General features: G+C 37.0%; 1 protein-coding gene and 1 non-coding gene across 4 annotated transcripts in view; one reads left to right on the forward strand and one right to left on the reverse strand.

The window, feature by feature from the left end:
• LOC121012245 (uncharacterized) overlaps positions 1-15,019 on the forward strand; it is a 126,392-nt gene that overhangs the window by 76,519 nt on the left and 34,854 nt on the right. The window lies entirely within an intron of this gene.
• Positions 2,897-2,969, reverse strand: TRNAA-UGC (transfer RNA alanine (anticodon UGC)). The gene has a single exon. It is a non-coding gene; the product is annotated as a tRNA-Ala (tRNA).

Here is a 15,019-nt window from a genome sequence, read left to right on the forward strand (position 1 = left end):
AAAAAAAAAAAAAAACCATGGGGCGCCTAGGTGGCTCAGTTGGTTAAGCATCCGACTTCAGCTCAGGTCATGATCTTGTGGTTTGTGAGTTCGACCCCACATCAGGCTCTGTGCTGACAGCTCAGAGCCTGGAGCCTGCCTGGATTCTCTCTCTCTCTCTCTCTCTCTCTCTCTCTCTCTCTGTCTCTTTGCCCCTCTCTCACTCAAGCTCTGTCTCTCTCTCTCAAAAATAAATAAAACATTAAAAATTTAAAAAAAAAAGCTACAAATTTGAATCACCCAGGCATTTGTCAGAGACCTCTGGGTATCATATCAGGTTTTTCAAATCTCAATTTATGGGATGGGAATTATAATAAATAATAGGTTTATTATAATCAGAAATTATAATAAATTATAGATTTATTATAAGTAGAATATGTATTACAATAAATAGACACAGACACACTGTGAATGTCACACACACTAAAGTTGAGAACTGATGCTCTGTAAAATTTGCATTTTACCAGAGATGCAACTCCTCAAAGAGTATGGCCTTCTATTTCTGCTAGCACAGGCTCTGTTGTTCAAAGTAGAAAAAGGCTAGAACACCTCTGAGGAAAAAAGGGAAGATTAATGCATGATAAAAAAACAAAACAAAACAAAACCTGCAAAACATTAGGAACTTTTAAAGATATCTTTCTTTAATAGTTCCCTTTATAAAAAACACATAGGTCTTTGGTAATGTGTGGGGTTTTTTATCTATAATATATAAAGGAGCCCTTTTCTTTCTAGATTTGAATAAACAAAGGACCTTAGGCTTTCCTTGAGGGTACAGTATTATTTTTCCTATGGATATTGTAATTTTGTGGGCAACATGTTCTCTCCCTACATCTCAAGAGCACTGAGTTCTCACCTCATCCAGCTCTTGGGGATGCATAAGAGAGAAAGTTCCATACATGAAATTGTGGGTTGGGAGGTTGTGACTTCAACTCCCACAGTAGACAACAATGACAACATGGCAAATGCTTTTGGAATGGTGAAGAAAATTAGTATGTTCCTCAATCCACTGGTATCTTTGTATTTGATTTAGAAAACTATCACCAAAAAAGCAAGAGTAAATTTGGACTTCTTACCCACCCACCTCCCATCTGTAATTAGGTACTGAGGTGTTTTGTTTTTTTGTTTTGTTTTTTTACTAACACTTCCACTTACCCAACCCCAATAAACAAACAAAAAGAATAGGATTATATCTGATTGCCTGATACAGCCTGATACATTTAATGCTTGATCTCTTTCTTACTTTTTAGCATCAAAAATTTGAAGAGAAAGCATAGAACTTCTTTCTCCCATAGATTTTTCTGGTAGGCCATAGTGCCTAGCAGTAGCCACGGTTGTAGCAGTGGGGCTTTGGAAAGATGTTTCAAAAGCCTACAACCTTTGCTTAAAGACTCTTCAACCACTGTTCACATTCCAAATGCTTAAAGCAAAATGTCAGAGGCTTCATCACAATGAAAATTATTTTATGGTTTCATAACACACTAATTTCCCTGGAATTGCCTTATCTCCTTACCTCAGTAAAATATCTGCTAAACCAGCAAAAGGAGAATCAGTCAATTAAAGTTTGTGTATTTGTTCTTCACAAGGAATTCTTAGGATACAAGTTTAAGAATGGACAATTAAGGCAAATTATTCATGAGGTACATATGCCATTTGCATCTTTCCCTTTGGGATACATTTGTCATCGTCATTTACATGGAAGGTATTTGCTTGCAGATCTGCCCTTTTGCCTCAGAACTAGGATAATGTTTCCATTTCAACTGAGTCATCCTTGTCCTAAATATTGCATAGTGGCACAGACTGACATCTGCTGTTTCCTTGGGCCAAACACAATGATGAGGCAAACAAGGCTACGGTCTCCAAATCTCTTGTTGTGTGCCATTTTGTGTAGTGGTCAGATGTGTTTGTATATTGCAAGGAATTATATTGAATTAGTTGCATAAAATCCTACCCAAGAAAATTTTTTTTCCTGCCCAAGACATTTTAAAATAAAAGGCTTGCAAATGGAGTACCTGCTCTAGCTATGAAAAATGTGTTCTGAAAGCACAGAGGGAACATTTGCAACTTGAAACTTTTCATCAGAAATTGAGAGAACTCAAGGTCAGTTTAATATTAATTCCCACCCAGCTCTTTCATCTAACAGATATCAAGTTGCATTTGAGTCTGGTAAAGAGATATAAATTTAGGTCAGTTTAGCCTTCACAGGACAAATTCCTTGAGAAATCTTCTGTATCTGTCTATTCAGTCTTGAGTATCATTAGGTTATTTTAAGGTGAAAATGACCAAAACTTACCTTTTTCATAGAAAGGGAAATTCATTTCTGGTAAGTTGAAATTGCCTTTGAATAATTTATAGGGAACAGAGAATTCATCAGATCTCATATCATCAGCAGCCATGAGATTGCCTTCTTCTGTAATTGGTGCTATGGGAACTGGGAAGCTGGAGTTGGTTAGCATAATTTCTAACCAGAATCTCATACAGGTTAAAGGGAGGCAACATTTAAGAAATGGAAAGTCTGAGTCAAAACTATGTAAAAAGGAACCTTAAAAAAAAACCAGCCTCAGTATAAAGGATATTCTCTAGACCTCCTACCCCAATGCTGATATTCACTCTACCATAGTTCTCAGACAATATGCAGGGCCTTGTCTCATAATATCACCACCCTCTTCTCCTTTTCATTAGGTGGGGAGGTGATAATAATAGAAACAACAAGATAAAGTAATATAGCCCAATAAAATGAAAACAGTTTAACCTGAACAAAGGAAGAAAAGACCTCCAATTCATTGCTGATTAGCTGCTTATTCTTCTATTCAAATATTAGAATTCTCTCTCCCACTCTTTTCTTTTTAAGTAAACTCTGTGCCCAAGGTGGGGCTTGAACCCATGACCCCGAGATTGCAAGTCACATGCTCTACCAACTGAGCCAGCCAGGTTTCCCTCTCCTACTCTTTCAAACCTGCTGCTGAAGCAACTACCTTGAATCCTTTTTAAAATTTAGAAATTTATCATCTTGGGACTTCCTCTAGATCCCATGTATAATCGTCTTGTTCATTAGTTTAAAATGCTTATTGACCATCTTTTGTGTGCAAGGGACACAGCTGATCATTAGTCTAAAAACCAAGTTGAATAGTACCAAGCTCCTACTCTCATGATGGGTGGTACCTGAACTTAAACTTGTACAGTGGGTTGGATTTCTGCACACATAATGGGGGAGTAAATTCCAGATGGAAGTAATAGCCTGGGGAAAGGCTGGATAAGAATGTAGTTGGACCCAACCAAGGAACTTCTAAGTGGACCAATTTGATTGCATCGTGAGGTATATGGGGAAGACTAACAGAGACAAATTGTAAAGATAGACCAAAGCCAAATACTAACAAACCTTAAATTCACAATAGAGAGCTGTACCTTGTGTGGGTGGCAATGAAGAATCACTGAGTAGTTTTGAACCCCCAAAGCATAAATGAAAGATAAATTAAGTTATTCTTTAGATTGTGGGGCAGTGCTGGGAGGTTGGGTTGTAGGGTGAATTAGAAAGCCTTGCATTAATTCAGGCAAGAGATAAGAGGCTAAATTTGGGTGATGGCACCAAGAATCAAGGAGAGAAAATCGATCTCAGAAATATCTTAGTTATGTATCTGCTATTCCAAACTTTTTCTTGCTATCCTACCTTGCTTTCCACCACTCTTATATACTCTATCCCACTATAGACACCCACTTTACAGTGCAGTGACCAACTTCTCCAGCCCATAGATAAGGAAGTCCTTAACCTGGAGTCCAAAGACCCCTGAGAGTATAATATTAAAAGCTCCTTGGACCTGGATGGGGGAAAAATTACATCTTTATATTCAGTCACCTCTAACCGAAACAAGATTTTCTTCCATTATAAAACAGGAAACAAATCACTATAAAATTAGCTGTTCTGTCAGCTTTTTAGTAACAGAAATTATAGATATGTCATATTACAGTTATTGTCCATATATTAATATATAGTTTGTATTCATCACTGTTTTAAAAGTAAGACAGCAGTTAGGCCCATTACCACATCCTATTGTCTAATGTGTGCCTAAAGAGGCAAATGCTACCGTATCTCAAATTTGTCTTTAATATTTTGATAATGGTATTTCAGTATAATTGATTTCCTTTGTAATCCTATATGATTTTGGTGAACACATTTTAAAATGTTAGTCTTAAAAAAGATATCCAAGCTTCTCCAGACTGCCAAATATCAAGAAGCCTTGTAGAGATCTGGATCATCATTTGAGGTCATGTCCTGACACAATTTCATCACCATCTTCAAGGTCTAGCTCTCTATGCTTGAGAGAAAATATTCCATCTGTCCCTCCTAAAGGCAGCTTTGTTTTTGTCCATCACCTGTAGACCAGGGAGGGAAAAATATCCCCTCATTTGCCACTTTATTGCTAGTTTCACCTCGTCCTTCCTACCCTCACCTCTATTAAAACTTCTTGTATTTTATGAACTTTCTTTGGTATACACTCAGAATGCCAATGCTTCTGTAACCAAGCATAATCTCCATCTCCATTTTGTCCTTTTTTTTTTTTTTTCCTGGAGAATGCTTTCTATGTGAGATAAATACCGTATTATTCCTGGATCTAGTCAGTTTGTCATTGCTGCATACCGGAAGCCAACAACGTTTAAAGGTGAATGCCAGTCTGTATTAATTCACTTCCTTATAAGTGGGAGCAGGAGGTGAGAGAGGAATTTCCTGCTGGGAAATTAATGCTGCAGGAGGCACCTTGACAGGACTGTTGACTATCCAGTAATGTGGGGATAAAAGGCAGGAAGGATATTATTGACTGAACAATGGAAAGAAGGTATTTTTAGGGGACAAGATGTGCACCAAACTTAAATTTCATCTAGGACTGACCCTGACTGCTCCCACTGAGTTCTTGCGCATTGCGAATCTTGGCACATGTGCATAAATTGATAACCTCTGTTACATAACTTTTGAAAGGGCACAGGCTTAGGCCACACACTGAAAATGAAAGCACAAGGAATATTTTCTTTGTTGACATTGTGATGAAACTAGAATAATGTTTAACAGCAGATTTTGTTTTCATGAAAGTGCCTTCCAATTTACCTCATTTTCTATAACCAAGAGATGGCATTGGCGATGGGAAAGAAGAGAATATGCATACTATAGAACTTTGTGGGGATTCCACTGTGGCTTTGTGTTGTTAGGTCTTTTTTTCTTTTAACATATACATTCAATGACTAATGAAAAAAATAATTAGCTGGCAAATTGTACAAGACATTTTCATCAATACTCTCTCCCATATTGCAAGTAAATAATGAGGTTTCAGAGGTTGTTTCTGAAAATCTGTAACTTGACACTTTCAGTAATAATCAAGAAAATAGGAATGTGAAGTTTGATCTTTGAGATTGGAGCTGTGGATGCAAAGATTTCTAGTGTCACAAAAGGTAGGCTTAGAATTCAAATGACTTTCATAATTTGAAGGAATTAATGGGTGGGGACGGATATATACTAAGGGAAGGGGGGTCAAATGCATATTTGTGTGAGACCAAAACTGTGAAGGGATTAGTGTGGGCCATTAGCATCCAGAAAGCAAAACCTAACTTGAAAATGCAAAAATGTTCACTCTCTGGCTACTGTGAAGCCACTGTTTCTCTAGGACCGGGAGTGCTTTTTCTGACCGCACTGTCTGTGGAGACAAGAAGGAGGAGGGCAACTGTCACAGGAGAGGTCAACATCCATAGGGTACTAAGAAAGGAATTACTAGGGGTGCCTGGGTGGCTCAGTCGGTTCAGCATCTGACTTTGGCTCAGGTCATGATCTCATGCTCTCGTCGTTAGTGGGTTGGAGCCCCTCGTCAGGCTCTGTGTTGACAGCGTGGAGCCTGGAGCCCACTTCAAGTTCTGTTTCTCCCTCTCTCTCTGCCCCCAGAATAATTTAAAAAAAGAAAGAAAGTAATTACTAAAAAAAAAAACAAAACAAAAAACCCCAAAAGTGCAAGGATATGACATTTGAAAAAAAAGAAGGTCGTGAGAATTAAGATGAACAGGCCAGTATTGCTCCATAGTGGTATTCAAAGAGGCCACAGGACAATGTGCTGAGTTGTTCATACGTAAATTATTTTCAGTTTAAGGGTTTATCCTTTCCTCTGCGATTATGTCCTTCCTAATTTTCTGGTGTTAAATTGCCTTTTCTTTTTAAATTACAAATGATAGTACCTTTTCCTTAAACCTTCCTTTTGGGGAAATTTTTTTTTTAAAGAAAATTGAGAAGTACATCCAATCTCCCCCTCCTTTTCATTCTCTACTCTTAGCATGGCTAGTCCGGACTAGTGAATACCTGAACTTGTTCATTACATAAGCCTTTCAGAAAAATTTAAGCACATATTCTCAGTATATGGGACTTTACTTATAAATGATATTGATATGCTCCCCTGATAATATATACTGATATTATTAAACTTACACACATAAAAATATAAATTTAAAAGGATGAAATGAAAAATAAACATTAAAACTTTTTACTTATTAAAGATTCTAGGTCACCTGGGTGGCTTATTAGGTTTCAGCGTCTGACTTCAGCTCAGGTCATGATCTAACAGTTTGTGAGTTTGAGCCCCACGTGGAGCTCTGTGCTGACAGCTCAGAGCCTGGGGCCTGCTTCAGATTCTGTGTCTCCTTCTCTCTCTGCCCCTCCCCCACTCGTGCTGTCTCTCTGAAAAATAAACATTAAAGAAAATTTTTTTAATTAAAAAAAAAGATTCTAAAGAATCCTTATGTTCTCTCTCATCTTAAAAGTATTGTTGGGACCAACTTATTTAATATACCTTATTAAAAACAAATCTTGGCACTTTGTGAGACCCGAATTCAAAGGCCTAGCTAAGAATTCAGTTTATTTTCATACGTAGTTTTAGTGGCTGTCATAACTAATATACACACTTTACAAAGATAGGGATCCAAACAGAAGAAATGCCTTATTGGCTACACTTCTTAAATCATGGTACTCATTTTCAATCCCATTCACCAATTGTGCAAAGGTTTTTCATTTACATTTGGCTAGTAAATTTCCTTCTTCCCTGATGTCAGTCACTCATCCATGCAAACTATCTATTTTTAACAAATGGATTTAGAACATCTTACTTGGAAGATTTTTAAATTCTAAGTCCTTAAAATGTAGAAATATGAGTTTTTATAGATGAAACCCACTCTGTATGGCAACTAAAACATTAATGAGAGAAATATCCCCCAAATACTTTCTTCCTAACATGAGTTTCTTTCAAAAGCAGCTCCTTTCTCATCCATTATTAAAATGTGACCTTTACCTTGAAGGGGCAAATCAAGTCTGCTTATTTTTTCAAATATCTGCTAGGTAACACACTACTGATAGCTACTTGTCATCACAAAAGGTCAACAAAGCTGCAAGTGAGGGGTTTTTTTTTTGTTTTGTTTTGTTTTTTTTTTTGGTTGGTTTGTTTGTCTGTTTAGTAAAGAATACAATATATGATGAATCTTAAATTTGACATGTTATCTTCCTGTAACATAACCAGGAAACCTCTGTATTGTGCAAAAGTTTCAAGATCACTACCCCATATCATTACAAATTATTATAAAGAGTTTTTAAATACAACGTAATCTAATTTCTTCAGTCCCTTACCCACATCCTAATTTAACATTGCAATATGCTGAGAGTGAACACACAGCCGTGGGTATGCAGTTAATGCCTCCCAGTATGGAACGCACACGCTGCCCTTGGGAGGTGGAAACGTGGGTGCATGTTCCTAGCTAGTAACTGCCTGAACTATAGGCTACATGACAATATATGGCAGGGACAAGCTATATATTAAATATTAATAAAGCTCAATTAAAATTATATTTGTAGGGGCGCCTGGGTGGCGCAGTCGGTTAAGCGTCCGACTTCAGCCAGGTCATGATCTCACGGTCCGGGAGTTCGAGCCCCGCGTCGGGCTCTGGGCTGATGGCTTGGAGCCTGAAGCCTGTTTCCGATTCTGTGTCTCCCTCTCTCTCTGCCCCTCCCCCGTTCATGCTCTGTCTCTCTCTGTCCCAAAAATAAATAAAACGTTGAAAAAAAATTATATTTGTAGATAAAGTTCTAAAAATAGAAATTCTATTATTTTCTTCTTGCATCTCAGTCTCTGAGGTGTACATACCATGGATAGCAAGGTCTTAATCAATTTGGATAATGTGCTTTTCAAATTTTTTAATTGACTGCCAAAGGCCAATTTGTTTAAATGGCAAAGTTTATTAATTAACATTTTCAATTCTCTTTATGAACACATTGGGCTATTGTATAGAGCATAGTGTCCACAATTCTTTAATTTGTCTAAGAACAAATTAAAGAACTTAAAGAACTTTGTTCTTAGACAAATTAAAGAATTTAAAGCCTAGAAAATAACTATAGATAAATTAAAATAATGAATTTCTCTTAAGGAACATTGTTGAAACAAAAACAAATTTCTGAAAACGATCTTTCTCTATGGATCTTTTCTAAAATATTAAACTGCCTGAGACGAAAGAAATCTATATTGCAACGTGGTATTGGAGCCAGACTCTCCTGCTGATCTATGAGCACATAGCCCTTGGGCTTCTGTGTCTGAGTTTTCACAAGAAGAATCTAGACACAGCCTTTCCTGCTGGTTCACTAAGAATGACATTCTCACTATTAAAAGATGTATTTGTTTCTATTAATACCACTATTATCAGGATTTTGTGATTGTTACTCAAAAAGCTCAACCATTGAAGTTAAATACAAACAGAAATTTAATTGAAGGTTACTAAGACATAAATAGCCTGAAACAAACATCCAAGCAGTAAAATAATGAAAACACTAGCCTTTATATATTGTTTTAATTGATTTTTCATGAAATTGATAGTATAAAATTAGGAGACTATAGCAAAGAGCTATAAAAGCATAAGCTAATGAAATTAGTATAATTGTGCCATATAAAATGGCCAAGAAATAACAAGTTGCCAGAAATCTTAAATAATATTTTTATATTTGCAAAGGTACATATTCTTGCGTTTATTGATTACTGTACTCATTGTTAAAAGGATGAATCTCAAAAATACAGTCAACTCTCATTATTCTCAGGAGTTATGTTCTGTGACAACTGCAAACATTGAGTTAGTGAATACTGAACCATTCCTCCTAAGGGAAACAAGGTTAGGTTCCCACATGCCTCTGGTCACAACACTTTTCTTGAACCTATCAATATACAACCTTGTTTTATGTGTATTTCTGTCTAAATATACTTTAATATCTACTGGTAATTTGTTAACATTGAATTTGCAGTCTTACAGCACTGTAACTTAGGCTTGAATGAAGCTTATCTAATGCAGATGACAAGCTCTGACAAGCTCTCCATGAGGCACGTCATAGCCTTCTTGCACCTAGGAACTCTTGCCAACAATTCAATGAGAACAAAATTACCCACACACAAAGTAACAAAAACAAAAATGAAAAAATGTAAAAACACAAAATACATGGCCTAAATATACTAGGAAAAGGACACTTGTTTACAAAATAAGAGCTGAAACGAGAAGACAGAGAGCATTACTTTGTTCAGCCTCAGCTGGGCACATAAAACAACTCAATATTTTGTAACTTTACACATGACCATGAATGACCATGAAAGTGCTATGAGTATTAATTTGGGGGTTACAAGTAAATTTTAGTAAGTATGCACATTCACAAATATGGAATTCGTGAATAATGAGAACCAACTGTTCTGTTCCTTATAAAACCCAAATTAACAGAAAAATAGGGAAGTGAAATACGAAAGATGATTGTTTTTTCATTGTCAAGTTTTACTAAAAAACGGAAGGCAGGTATTAAAGTAAAAATGGCAAATATTTATTAAGGGTTTCTTATGAGCAAATAGGACTCTGTTAAGCTCTTAACAAAGTTTTAATTTCAATAACTCACTTACGTAGTTGACATTATTAGTCACATTTACAGATGAGAAAACTGCGGCTTAGGAGGGAAAACATATTCCCCACGTTCATGCAGCTAATAATTGGCTTACCTAGAACTCAGTGTAGATTCAAAGGTCAGAGTGCTCCTGCATTTCCATGAAATACGACTTTCCTAAATGTAATTGTAGGCTCTTATTTTGAAATTGACTGATAAATTTACTACAATGGCCCTTTTCATCCATAACCCAGTGGCAGTTTTTAAAACATTTTTTCCTTTGTTCAGGTTCTTATAAACTTTGCATCTAAATATTGTTCATCTTAACCATGCATAAATATTCTGTTGACATTCTTGTAAATTCTGTGGAACATAAAAAAGTAAATGTAGGGGCGCCTGGGTGGCGCAGTCGGTTAAGCGTCCGACTTCAGCCAGGTCACGATCTCGCGGTCCGTGAGTTCGAGCCCCGTGTCAGGCTCTGGGCTGATGGCTGAGCCTGGAGCCTGTTTCCGATTCTGTGTCTCCCTCTCTCTCTGCCCCTCCCCCGCTCACATTCTGTCTCTCTGTCTCTCAAAAATAAATAAACATTAAAAAAAATTAAAAAAAAAAAAAGTAAATGTAGAGTTTCAGATAGCATAATTCTTTTTTTCTTGTATTTTGTTCCAGAACACACTCTTTTGAACTTATACTTGATCAGAGAGAAATTAGGAAACGTGTTCTTTCAGAAACCCCTAAAGTAAATCACTCCTTGCATCTGAAACATGCAGCTAACTCTTCTCTATATTTTGTTACGAGTAATTGGAGATTGTGTCACTTCTCTGTTCAAAGTTCCAATAATTCTTTACTATTCATAAACAGAGTCAAACTCCTCAGCCTGGCATTTACAGTTTCCATAACATGAGTCCAACTTCCAGACTTAACCCATGTAGCTTTCCTTAGTGCTTAACTCTGCTCCATCTAGCCTCTTCTGGTTGCTGCTACCCCAGAATACTCTTTGGCTGCAATTCCTGTGCCATTTCTCACATCGTTCCTTGGCTCTCTTACCCTCCAACATCTATAGATGGCAAAATATGGCCTCCTTCATAAGACCGTGTCAGTATCTGCAGATTATAATTAACTTATTCCACCTCCATACTTCTGTGCCTGTGTCTTTAAGAAAGTGCCTACACATCGTAGGTGTTCAACAAATGTTAAATTGAAATGAAAGAAAAGAGTCATGAATATCTGAAACTTAGGCATTATCTCTTAGGACACCTTCTACACAAGAAAGCAGAGATATAATTTCTTTTTTTTTTTTTTTCTGTTTTTTTTCAGAGATATAATTTCTGACTCTTGTTGAAAATTTTCCTTGAGGACAGACTAGCTATTTGGTTATCAATCAATAAGTCGACACTTTATTTTATTTTTAACTTTTTTAATGTTTATTTTTGAGAGAGAAAGAGACAGAACATGAGCAGGGGAGGGGCAGAGAGAGAGGGAGACACAAAATCAGAAGCAGGCTCTGGGCTCTGAGCTATCAGCACAGAGCCTGACATGGGGCTTGAAGTCTTGAACGGCAAGATCATGACCTGAGCTGAAGTTGGACACTTAACCAACTGAGCCACCTAGGTGCCCCAATGAATTGACACTTTGTACAAGTTTTAAAGCTTTTTGTTTTTGCTGGCATTTTCTATACCATCTTAACTGCCTAAAAAGGTATTTACTACCCACGGATTTCGTGAATCTAAATCTTGGTCTGGTGAGATCTTAGACCACATTAGGAACTCTCTTCTGATCTGTAGAAGATGTGGGGATAAATTTCATTCATGGTGCTCTTGTGAACATAAACGTGTCTACATTCTTGCAGTTAATTCCCAGTGTGAGAATGAAGAGCAACTAACAGCACCTTGTTTATGAAGCAGAGGGTGTGTTGAGGAAGTAGTGATGGAATGGGGAAGAGTGCCAAGAAACAGAGCGCTGAAAAGTAGATCAGAATGAGATGGTAGAGAGCCTTATTAAACAATGAATGGTGTTTGGGCTTTATTCTATAAGTTATGAGGGCTCATTGGAGGCTTTAAGCAAGGATATGACATATTCAGAGTAACATTTTTTTTTACAGATCTGTCTTTTAAGCATGGCAGCATAAAGCATTAGCTAGAAAGGAAATTGTTAGCAGGGGAGTTTAGGATAAATGCTTTATTTACCCTCCTGGTGGGATAGGAAAAATGTAGCTTTCTGGAAATCACTAGGGAGACAATCTCATGAGGAAACAAGAGTTGCTGGGTCTCAGGACATTTTCTCTCACCCACTTGGAAGATTTCTCAATCCTCTGCTTCTCGTGTCCCCAAAGAACATAATTTCAGCACTGATAAATTGACTCTTTCCTGTAGATTTTGAGTGACTTACAAAATGTTCATTACTGATGGGGGAACCCACTTCAGTGCGTTTCAGCTTGAGAACATTTGTGACAGGAAGTAATGATAAAAATATGGGACACTAGGGGTGCCTGGGTGGCTCAGTCGGTTGAGTGTCCGACTTCGGTTCAGGTCATGATCTCACAGCTCGTGAGTTCAAACCCCATGTCGGGCTCTGTGCTGACAGCTCAGAGCCTGGAGTCTGCTTCGGATTCTGTGTCTCCCTCTTTCGCTGTGCCCCTCCCTCATTCATGTTCTGTCTCTCTCTCAAGAATAAATAAAACATTTAAAAACATTTAAGAAAAAAATATGGGACACTATTAACCAGGGGCATTTCTTTCAAGTTTTCTCACTCAAGCTTCTTTTATTTTTAAAATTTTAATTCCAGTATGATTAACATACAGTGGTATATTAGTTTCAGGTGTACAATACAGTGATTCAACAATTCTATACATTAGTCAGTGTTCATAATGAGTGTACTCTATGTTTTTCCTTCTAAGATTTCATTTTATTTTTTTAACATTTTATTTATTTTTAAGAGACAGAGAGAGACAGAGTACCAGCAAGAGAGGGGCAGAGAGAAAAGGAGACACAGAATCTAAAGCAGGCTCCAGGCTCTGAGCTGTTAGCACAGAGCCAGACATGGGGATCAAACCCACGAACTGTGAGATCATGACCTGAGCCAAACTAAAATGTTTAACCATTTAAATCACTAAGCCACCCAGGCACCCCTCTAAGATTTTATTTAAATTCAAGTTACTTAACATATAGTGTAGTACTGGTTTCAGGAGTAGAATTTAGTGTTTCATCACTTACATACAATACCCAGAGCTCATCACAACAAGTGCCCTTTTTAATGCCCACCACCCATTTAACCCATCCCCCACCCACCTCCCTTCCAGCAACCTTCAATTTGTTCTCTAGAGTTAAGTCTCTTATAGTTTGCTTCCCTCTCTGTTTTTATCTTATTTTATTTTTCCTTCCCTTCCCCTATGTTCATCTGTTTTGTTTCTTAAATTCCACATGAGTAAAATCATATGGTATTTGTTTTTCTCTATCTTATTTTGCTCAGCATAATATACTCTAGTTCCATCCACATCATTGCAAATGGCAGTATTTCATTTTTTGATGGCAGGGTAATATTCCATTATATATTCATATATACGTATATATATATGTGTGTGTGTATATATATATATATACACATATATATATGTATATGTGTATATATATATATATACATACCACATCTTCTTTACCCATTCATCAGTCAATGGACTTTTGGGCTCCTTCCATAATCTGGCTCTGAAAATGCTGCTATAGACATTGGGGTGCATGTGCCCCTTTGAGTCAGTATTTTCATATCTTTTAGATAAATACCTAGTAGTATAATTGCTGGGTCTTAGGGTAGCTCTATCTTTAACTTCCTGAGGAAAATTCACATTGTTTTCCACAGTGGCTGCACCGGTTTGCATTCCCAACAAGAGTGTAAGAGGGTTCCCCTTTCTCCACATCTTCGCCAACATCTATTGTTTCCTTAGTTGTTAATTTTAGCCATTCTGATAGGTCTGAGGTGGTATCTCAGTGTGGTTATGATTTGTATTTCCCTGATGATAAGTGATGTTATGCATCTTTTCGTATTTCTGTTAGCCATCTGGGTGTCTTCTTTGGAAAACTGTCTATTCATGTCTTCTGCCCACTTCTTAACTGGATTATTTATTTTTGGGGTGTTTAGTTTGATAAGTTCTGTATAGATTTTGGAAACTAGCCCTTTATCTGATATGTCATTTGCAAATATTTCCTCCAATTCTGTAGGCTGCCTTTTAGTTTGTTGATTGTTTCCTTTGCTTTGCAAAGTTTTATATCTTGAGGAAGTCCCAAGAGTTCATTTTTGCCTTTGTTTCCCTTGCCTCCAGCAACGTGTCTAGTAAGAAGGTGCTATGGCCAAGGTCAAAGAGATTGCTGCCTGTGTTCTCCTCTAGGATTTTTTGATAGTTTCTTGTTTCACATTCATGTCTTTCATCCATTTTGAATTTATTTTTGTGTACAGTGTAAGAAAGTGGTCCAGTTTCATTCTTCTGCATGTTGCTGTCCAGTTTTCCCAACACCATTTGTTGAAGAAACTATCTTTTTTCCATTGGATATTCTTTCCTGCTTTGTTGAAGATGAGTTGACCATATAGTTATGGGTCCATTTCTGGGTCCTCTATTCTGTTCCATTGATTTATGTGTCTGTTTTTGTGCCAGTACTATACTGTCTTGATGACTACAGTTTTGTAATACAGTTTGAAGTCCAGAATTGTGATGTCTCCAGCTTTGTTTTGCTTTCTCAACATTACTTTGGCTGTTCAAGGTCTTTTCTGGTTCCATACAGATTTTAGAATTGTTTTTTGTAGCTGTGTGAAAAATGCTGGTGTTATTTTGATAGGGGTTTCATTGAATGTGTAGATTGCTTTGGGTAGTATAGACATTTTAACAATATTTGTTCTTCCAATCCATGAGTATGGAATGTTTTTCCATTTCTTTGCATCCTCTTCAATTTCCTTCGTAAGTGTTCTATAGTTTCATAGCATAATAAGTGTACTCTTAATCTCCTTCACCTATTTCACCCACTTCCCCTCTGGTAACTATTAGTGTGTTCTTTATATTTAAGTCTATTTATTTGTCTCTTT

Source organism: Herpailurus yagouaroundi, unplaced genomic scaffold (genome assembly GCF_014898765.1).
Source record: "Herpailurus yagouaroundi ecotype Mexico unplaced genomic scaffold, PumYag 29, whole genome shotgun sequence".
NCBI classification, from domain to species: Eukaryota; Metazoa; Chordata; class Mammalia; order Carnivora; family Felidae; genus Herpailurus; species Herpailurus yagouaroundi.